At 47.7% G+C, this 9,704-nt stretch overlaps 1 pseudogene; it reads left to right on the plus strand.

Annotated features, from left to right (window-relative positions):
- Window positions 1–9,704, plus strand: part of LOC112075064 (ubiquitin-like modifier-activating enzyme 1) — a 35,238-nt pseudogene that overhangs the window by 8,139 nt on the left and 17,395 nt on the right.

Genomic DNA, 9,704 nt, shown 5'->3' on the forward strand with positions numbered 1-9,704 from the left:
ACTAAGGTTAGTACCCTACTACCGCCTAGAGCCACGCCCTAGAGCCTACGCCCTAGAGCCTAAAACCCAGATATAGTATGGAGTATGTAATAAAATGTAATATAAGATCATCTTTGAGAACTAACACCACCACCTGGGTAATCATAGACCCTACTCCCTGAGTGTGTCATCACCCAGGTTGTATCCTACTAGATAGACCCTGAGTGTTGTCATCGCCCAGTTGGTATCCTACTAGATAGACCTGAGTGTGTCATCGCCCAGGTTGGTATCCTACTAGATAGACCCTGAGTGTTGTCATCGCCCAGGTTGGTATCCTACTAGATAGACCCTGAGTGTTGTCATCGCCCAGTTGGTATTCTACTAATAGACCCTAGTGTTGTCATCGCCCAGGTTGGTATCCACTAGATAGACCCTGAGTGTTGTCATCGCCCAGGTTGGTATCCTACTAGATAGACCCTGAGTGTTGTCATCGCCCAGGTTGGTATCCTACTAGATAGACCCTGAGTGTTGTCATCGCCCAGGTTGGTATCCTACTAGATAGACCCTGAGTGTTGTCATCGCCCAGGTTGGTATCCTACTAGATAGACCCTGAGTGTTGTCATCGCCCAGGTTGGTATCCTACTAGATAGACCCTGAGTGTTGTCATCGCCCAGGTGGTATCCTACTAGATAGACCCTGAGTGTTGTCATCGCCCAGGTTGGTATCCTACTAGATAGACCCTGAGTGTTGTCATCGCCCAGGTTGGTATCCTACTAGATAGACCCTGAGTGTTGTCATCGCCCAGGTTGGTATCCTACTAGTAGACCCTGAGTGTTGTCATCGCCCAGGTTGGTATCCTACTAGATAGACCCTGAGTGTTGTCATCGCCCAGGTTGGATCCTACTAGATAGACCCTGAGTGTGTCATCGCCCAGGTTGGTATCCTACTAGATAGACCCTGAGTGTTGTCATCGCCCAGGTTGGTATCCTACTAGATAGACCCTGAGTGTGTCATCGCCCAGGTTGGTATCCTACTAGATAGACCCTGAGTGTTGTCATCGCCCAGGTTGGTATCCTACTAGATAGACCCTGAGTGTTGTCATCGCCCCAGGTTGGTATCCTACTAGATAGACCCTGAGTGTTGTCATCGCCCAGGTTGGTATCCTACTAATAGACCTGAGTGCTGTCATCGCCCAGGTTGGTATCCTACTAGATAGACCCTGAGTGTTGTCATCGCCCAGGTTGGTATCCTACTAGATAGACCCTGAGTGCTGTCATCGCCCAGGTTGGTATCCTACTAGATAGACCCTGAGTGCTGTCATCGCCCAGGTTGGTATCTACTAGATAGACCCTGAGTGTTGTCATCGCCCAGGTTGGTATCCTACTAGATAGACCCTGAGTGCTGTCATCGCCCAGGTTGGTATCCTACTAGATAGACCCTGATGTTGTCATCGCCCAGGTTGGTATCCTACTAGATAGACCCTGAGTGCTGTCATCGCCCAGGTTGGTATCTCTATAGATAGACCCTGAGTGTTGTCATCGCCCAGGTTGGTATCCTACTAGATAGACCCTGAGTTTTCATCGCCCAGGTTGGTATCCTACTAGATAGACCCTGATGTTGTCATCGCCCAGGTTGGTATCCTACTAGATAGACCCTGAGTGTTGTCATCGCCCAGGTTGGTATCCTACTAGATAGACCCTGAGTGTTGTCATCACCCAGGTTGGTATCCTACTAGATGGATCATATCTGGTTGGTGGTGTACTCCTATCTGATTACCACTCATCTAGATTTCTATGTTGTGCCGATCTCATACCTGCTTCAGAGTAGTTTCCTCTGTCTTTGTAGGGGACAGTTTGTGCCATCTCAATCTCTCGTGTCACTGTGTGTAGGACGCTTCAGGCGTGGTGACGTGTCTAGACGAGGCTCGCCACGGGTTTAGAGCGGAGACTTTGTGACCTTCACCAGGTGCAGGGCATGACGGAGCTCAACGGCGTCAGCCAGTAGAAATCAAGACCCTGGGTGAGTCATCCCTATATTCAATACTTACTACGGGCATAGCCTGGTCGCAGATCTGAGGTTCTGCTACCAAGCAAGCTAGCTAGCTTCATTAGCTTTCACATTCCAGCTCAGGCTTCATCCATGCTACTACAGTGCTCGTCCACCTCCCGTAAGTCTGTCAGACTTGTAACTGCGCGTGCATGGCGCTCGTCGGTAGTCGAACGCCAAATTCTTCTTTGAGACGACGCTGAGACATCAATCCATGGGCGAGTCAGGGCCACATTTCCATTTGTGCCAAATGAGAGCAGTTCTTGTAAATTCAGCAGGCGTGTGGTGGAAGTCTTTTTTTACAAGCGCCGTCTTTGTTTGGTTACTTATCGTCAGCGACGTCTTTTTGGTTACTTTTCGTCAGCGACGTCTTTGTTTGGTTACTTATCGTCAGCGACGTCTTGTTTTGGTTACTTATCGTCAGCGACGTCTTTGTTTGGTTACTTATCGTCAGTGCTGTCTTTGTTTGGTTACTTATCGTCGGCGACGTCTTTGTTTGGTTACTTATCGTCGGCGACGTCTTTGTTTGGTTACTTAACGTCGGCGACGTCTTAGTTTGGTACTTATCGTCGGCGACGTCTTTGTGGTTACTTATCGTCGGCGACGTCTTTGTTTGTTACTACGCGGCGACGTCTTTGTTGGTTACTTAACGTCGGCGACGTCTTGTTTGGTTACTTATCGTCGGCGACGTCTTTGTTTGTTACTATCGTCGGCGACGTCTTTGTTTGGTACTTATCGTCGGCGACGTCTTTGTTTGGTTACTTATCGTCGGCGACGTCTTTGTTTGGTTACTTATCGTCGGCGACGTCTTTGTTTGGTTACTTATCGTCGGCGACGTCTTTGTTTGGTACTTATCGTCGGCGACGTCTTTGTTGGGTACTTATCGTCGGCGACGTCTTGTTTGGTTACTTAACGTCGGCGACGTCTTTGTTTGGTTACTTAACGTCGGCGACGTCTTTGTTTGGTTACTTATCGTCGGCGACGTCTTTGTTTGGTTACTTATCGTCGGCGACGTCTTTGTTGGTTACTTATCGTCGGCGACGTCTTTTGTTTGTTACTTATCGTCGGCGACGTCTTGTGTTGGTTACTTATCGTCGGCGACGTCTTTTGTTTGGTTACTTATCGTCGGCGACGTCTTTGTTTGGTTACTTATCGTCGGCGACGTCTTTGTTTGGTTACTTAACGTCGGCGACGTCTTTGTTTGGTTACTTAACGGCGCGACGTCTTTGTTTGGTTACTTAACGTCGGCGACGTCTTGTTTGGTTACTTATCTCGGCGACGTCTTGTTTGTTACTTATCGTCGCGACGCTTGTTTGTTACTTATCGTCGGCGACGTCTTTGTTTGGTTACTATCGTCGGCGACGTCTTTGTTTGGTTACTTATCGTCGGCGACGTCTTTGTTGGTTACTTATCGTCGGCGACGTCTGTTTGTTACTATCGCGGCGACGTCTTTGTTTGGTCCTCGACACCGGCCGCCCTTCATCAGGATAGTGGAGTTAGGGAGTTAGCTGTGAGTTAGTCTGCACCAGAGCTATTTAAATCTGAAGCATTCGATGCCATTGAATTTACCTGGCTAAAAGGTGAGCCACTTTCGTATGACTGTTTAACCCGAGTTGAAGTCAGTTGACCAAAGTTACCTCGCAAACTACTCAAACCTGCTTCGTAGGATACCCCTCAGTTTGTGTCGTTGTGGGTTGTGGCAATAGCGCCATCAACATGACTTAGTACTAGCGTGGCAATGACTGCTCAAACATTACTGGAACCAGGCTGCTGTCGTGGTCCCGGAACCAGGCTGCATCTTCTAAAGACATTCTCTTCCATTCATCTTTCCTTCCCCTCCCTCTCTCTCCGTCCCTCTCTCCATCCAGGCCCCTACACCTTCAGTATCTGTGACACCACAGGTTCTCGGACTACGTCAGGGGAGCATCGTCTCTCAGGTCAAGATGCCCCAAAAGGTGGCCTTCGAAGTACCTCCACATTGTCCCTGTGGTGTGATGACCGGGTACTTATTTTGAACATGTGATGTTTCTCATTTAGAAAATTTTGTCTGCGTTTACACAAGCAGTCCAATTCAGATTTCTATGACCTATTATTGCAAGAGTTGATCTGATTGGTCAAAAGACCAAAAAGTGTAAAAAAATAAACGATCAGAGTTGGGCAACACAGCCTCAGTACTGGGACGCTTGTAATTTCCCATCGAATGCATATGGCTATTCCACTATAGTTATCCTGTCAACTTCTGGCCAGAAGCGACCACCTGCTCTTCCTCTGGCTCTTATCCCTGTCGTCCCTCCTCCCCCCTCTCTGTAGAAACCCCTGACTGCATCAATGGCGGAGCCAGAGTTTGTGGTGACAGACTTTGCTAAGTTTGAACGACCAGGACAGCTTCACCTGGGCTTCCAGGCTCTACACAGCACCAGAGGAAACACAGCAGGCTGCCCAAGCCCTGGTGTCAGGTACACACACCTGTATACACACACACACACACCTATACACACACACACCTATACACACACACACCACACCTGTATACACACAACACACACCTGTATACACACACACACACACACACACCTGTATACACACACACCTGTATACACACACACACCTGTCCCTGGGCTTCCAGGCTCTACACAGCTACCAGAGGAAACACAGCAGGCTGCCCAAGCCCTGGTGCCAGGTACCACACACTGTATATGCAACCCTAAGTTTAACTGGCTCGTTATCTAAGTGTCTGAATTAACAGGTGACTGGGTATCCTAGTGTGTTGGCTGTCTGCCGTGTTTGAGAAGTCAAAGCCCTTTGGAGGAGTTCTCTGTTCAGATGCCAATATCTTGATTTCGTTGCATTTTTCTCCTCTCCATTCTTGGCCGTCTTCTCAGAGCAGGCAGGCCTGTTGCGCCTAGCATGTGCACACACACACACACACACACAGCGTGTACACATGCTGCTCCAGAGACAGTACTGTTAATTTCAAATCACTTTATTGGTCACATACACATGGTTAGCAGATGTTAATGCGAGTGTAGCGAAATGCTTCTAGTTCCGACAATGCAGTAATAACCAACGAGTATCGAACCTAACAATTCCACAACTACTACTTATACACAACAAGTGTAAAGGGATAAAGAAAATGTACATAAAGATATATGGATGAGTGATGGTACAGAACGGCATGGCAAGATGCAGTAGATGGTATAGAGTACAGTCTATACCAATGAGATGAGTAATGTAGAGTATGTAAACTTAAAGTGGCTAGTGATACATGTATACATAAAGATGGCAAGATGCAGTAGATGATATAGAGTACAGTATATACATATGAGATGAGTAATGTAGGGTATGTAAACATTATATTAATGGCATTGTTTAAAGTGGATAGAGATTTGAGTCTGTATGTTGACAGCAGCCCCTCACGTGATGGCGTGTTGATTTGAGTCTGTATGTTGACAGCAGCCCCTCACTGTGATGTCTGTTAGATTTGAGTCTGTGTGTTGCAGCAGCCCCTCACGTGATGGCTGTTTGATTTGAGTCTGTGTGTTGGCAGCAGCCCCTCACTGTGATGTCTGTTAGATTTGAGTCGTGGTTGGCAGCAGCCCCTCACGTGATGGCTGTTTGATTGAGTCTGTATGTTGACAGCAGCCCCTCACGTGATGGCTGTTTGATTTGAGTCTGTGTGTTGGCAGCAGCCCTCACGTGATGGCTGTTAGATTTGAGTCTGTATGTTGACAGCAGCCCCTCACTGTGATGCGTGATGCTGTTTGATTTGAGTCTGTGTTGGCAGCAGCCCCTCACTGTGATGTCTGTTAATTTGAGTCTGTGTGTTGGCAGCAGCCCCTCACGTGATGGCTGTTTGATTTGAGTCTGTATGTTGACAGCAGCCCCTCACGTGATGGCTGTTTGATTTGAGTCTGTGTGTTGGCAGCAGCCCCTCACGTGATGGCTGCATGGCTGTTAGATTTGAGTCTGGTGTGTGGCAGCAGCCCCTCACGTGATGGCTGTTTGATTGAGTCTGTGTGTTGGCAGCAGCCCTCACTGTGATGGCTGATGGCTGTTAGATTTGAGTCTGTGTGTTGGCAGCAGCCCCTCACGTGATGGCTGTTTGATTTGAGTCTGTGTGTTGGCAGCAGCCCCTCACTGTGATGGCTGTTTGATTTGAGTCTATGTGACAGCAGCCCCTCACTGTGATGGCTGATGCTGTTAGATGTAAGTCTGAATGTTGGCAGCAGCCCCTCACTGTGATGGCTGTTAGATTTGAGTCTGTGTGTTGACGCAAGCCCCTCACTTGATGGCTGTTTGCACAATGTCTCTCATATACACTCGCTTGTAAATGTCCAAACTCACCCAAAATGACATTCGGTAGCTCCTACCTATTTATGTATAACTTTGAGCTGGACTGCCTGTCTTGGCAATTTTTTTGCTATTACTTGTGCAAATTTTGTTAGCTTTCTGGTAATAGACACCCAATGGGCTTTTTGTGTGTTTTCTGGCACCCCCTTGTGTACGAAGCCGGTATTGGTTACTTATCGTCGGCGACGTCTTTGTTTGGTTACTTATCGTCGGCGACGTCTTTGTTTGGTTACTTATCGTCGGCGACGTCTTTGTTTGGTCCTCGACACGCGGCCGCCCTTCATTCAGGATAGTGGAGTTAGGGAGTTAGCTGTGAGTTAGTCTGCACCAGAGCTATTTAAATCTGAAGCATTCGATGCCATTGAATTTTACCTGGCTAAAAGGTGAGCCACTTTCGTATGACTGTTTAACCCGAGTTGAAGTCAGTTGACCAAAGTTACCTCGCAAACTACTCAAACCTGCTTCGTAGGATACCCCTCAGTTTGTGTCGTTGTGGGTTGTGGCAATAGCGCCATCAACATGACTTAGTACTAGCGTGGCAATGACTGCTCAAACATTACTGGAACCAGGCTGCTGTCGTGGTCCCGGGAACCAGGCTGCATCTTCTAAAGACATTCTCTTCCATTCATCTTTCCTTCCCCTCCCTCTCTCTCCGTCCCTCTCTCCATCCAGGCCCCTACACCTTCAGTATCTGTGACACCACAGGGTTCTCGGACTACGTCAGGGGAGGCATCGTCTCTCAGGTCAAGATGCCCCAAAAGGTGGCCTTCGTAAGTACCTCCACATTGTCCCTGTGGTGTGATGACCGGGTACTTATTTTGAACATGTGATGTTTCTCATTTAGAAAATTTTGTCTGCGTTTACACAAGCAGTCCAATTCAGATTTCTATGACCTATTATTTGCAAGAGTTGATCTGATTGGTCAAAAGACCAATTAGTGTAAAAAAATAAACGATCAGAGTTGGGCAACACAGCCTCAGTTACTGGGACGCTTGTAATTTCCCATCTGAATGCATATGGCTATTCCACTAGTAGTTATCCTGTCAACTTCTGGCCAGAAGCGACCACCTGCTCTTCCTCTGGCTCTTATCCCTGTCGTCCTCTCCTCCCCCCTCTCTGTAGAAACCCCTGACTGCATCAATGGCGGAGCCAGAGTTTGTGGTGACAGACTTTGCTAAGTTTGAACGACCAGGACAGGTTCACCTGGGCTTCCAGGCTCTACACAGCTACCAGAGGAAACACAGCAGGCTGCCCAAGCCCTGGTGTCAGGTCACACACTGTATACACACACACACACCTGTATACACACACACACACCTGTATACACACACACACACACCTGTTACACACACACACACACCTGTATACACACACACACACACACACACCTGTATACACACACACCTGTATACACACACCACACCTGTCCCTGGGCTCCAGGCTCTACACAGCTACCAGAGGAAACACAGCAGGCTGCCCAAGCCCTGGTGCCAGGTACACACACCTGTATATGCAACCCCTAAGTTTAACTGGCTCGTTATCTAAGTGTCTGAATTAACAAGGTGACTGGGTATCCTAGTGTGTTGGCTGTCTGCCGTGTTTGAGAAGTCAAAGCCCTTTGGAGGAGTTCTCTGTTCAGATGCCAATATCTTGATTTTTTGCATTTTTCTCCTCTCCATTCTTGGCCCGTCTTCTCAGAGCAGGCAGGCCTGTTGCCCTAGCATGTGCACACACACACACCACACACACAGCGTGTACACATGCTGCTCCAGAGACAGTACTGTTAATTTCAAATCACATTTATTGGTCACATACACATGGTTAGCAGATGTTAATGCGAGTGTAGCGAAATGCTTCTAGTTCCGACAATGCAGTAATAACCAACGAGTAATCGAACCTAACAATTCCACAACTACTACCTTATACACACAAGTGTAAAGGGATAAAGAATATGTACATAAAGATATATGGATGAGTGATGGTACAGAACGCATGGCAAGATGCAGTAGATGGTATAGAGTACAGTCTATACCAATGAGATGAGTAATGTAGAGTTGTAAACTTAAAGTGGCTAGTGATACATGTATTACATAAAGATGGCAAGATGCAGTAGATGATATAGAGTACAGTATATACATATGAGATGAGTAATGTGGGTATGTAAACATTATATTAAGTTGCATTGTTTAAAGTGGATAGAGATTTGAGTCTGTATGTTGACAGCAGCCCCTCACGTGATGGCTGTTTGATTTGAGTCTGTATGTTGACAGCAGCCCCTCACTGTGATGTCTGTTAGATTTGAGTCTGTGTGTTGCAGCAGCCCTCACGTGATGCTGTTTGATTTGAGTCTGTGTGTTGGCAGCAGCCCCTCACTGTGATGTCTGTTAGATTTGAGTCTGTGTTGGCAGCAGCCCCTCACGTGATGGCTGTTTGATTTGAGTCTGTATGTTGACAGCAGCCCCTCACGTGATGGCTGTTTGATTTGAGTCTGTGTGTTGGCAGCAGCCCCTCACGTGATGGCTGTTAGATTTGAGTCTGTATGTTGACAGCAGCCCCTCACTGTGATGGCTGATGGCTGTTTGATTTGAGTCTGTGTTTGCAGCAGCCCTCCACTGTGATGTCTGTTAGATTTGAGTCTGTGTGTTGGCAGCAGCCCCTCACGTGATGGCTGTTTGATTTGAGTCTGTATGTTGACAGCAGCCCCTCACGTGATGGCTGTTTGATTTGAGTCTGTGTGTTGGCAGCAGCCCCTCACGTGATGGCTGATGGCTGTTAGATTTGAGTCTGGTGTGTGGCAGCAGCCCCTCACGTGATGGCTGTTTGATTTGAGTCTGTGTGTTGGCAGCAGCCCCTCACTGTGATGGCTGAGGCTGTTAGATTTGAGTCTGTGTGTTGGCAGCAGCCCCTACGTGATGGCTGTTTGATTGAGTCTGTGTGTTGGCAGCAGCCCCTCACTGTGATGGCTGTTTGATTTGAGTCTATGTGACAGCAGCCCCTCACTGTGATGGCTGATGGCTGGTAGATGTAAGTCTGAATGTTGGCAGCAGCCCCTCACTGTGATGGCTGTTAGATTTGAGTCTGTGTGTTGACAGCAGCCCTCACTGTGATGGCTGTTGCACAATGTCTCTCATATACACTCGCTTGTAAATGTCCAAACTCACCCAAAATGACATTCGGTAGCTCCTACCTATTATGTATAACTTTGAGCTGGACTGCCTGTCTTGGCAATTTTATTTGCTATTACTTGTGCAAATTTTGTTAGCTTTCTGGTAATAGACACCCAATGGCTTTTTGTGTGTTTCTGGCACCCCTTGGGTACGAAGCCGGTA

This window comes from Salvelinus sp. IW2-2015, unplaced genomic scaffold, assembly GCF_002910315.2.
Source record: "Salvelinus sp. IW2-2015 unplaced genomic scaffold, ASM291031v2 Un_scaffold2969, whole genome shotgun sequence".
NCBI classification, from domain to species: Eukaryota; Metazoa; Chordata; class Actinopteri; order Salmoniformes; family Salmonidae; genus Salvelinus; species Salvelinus sp. IW2-2015.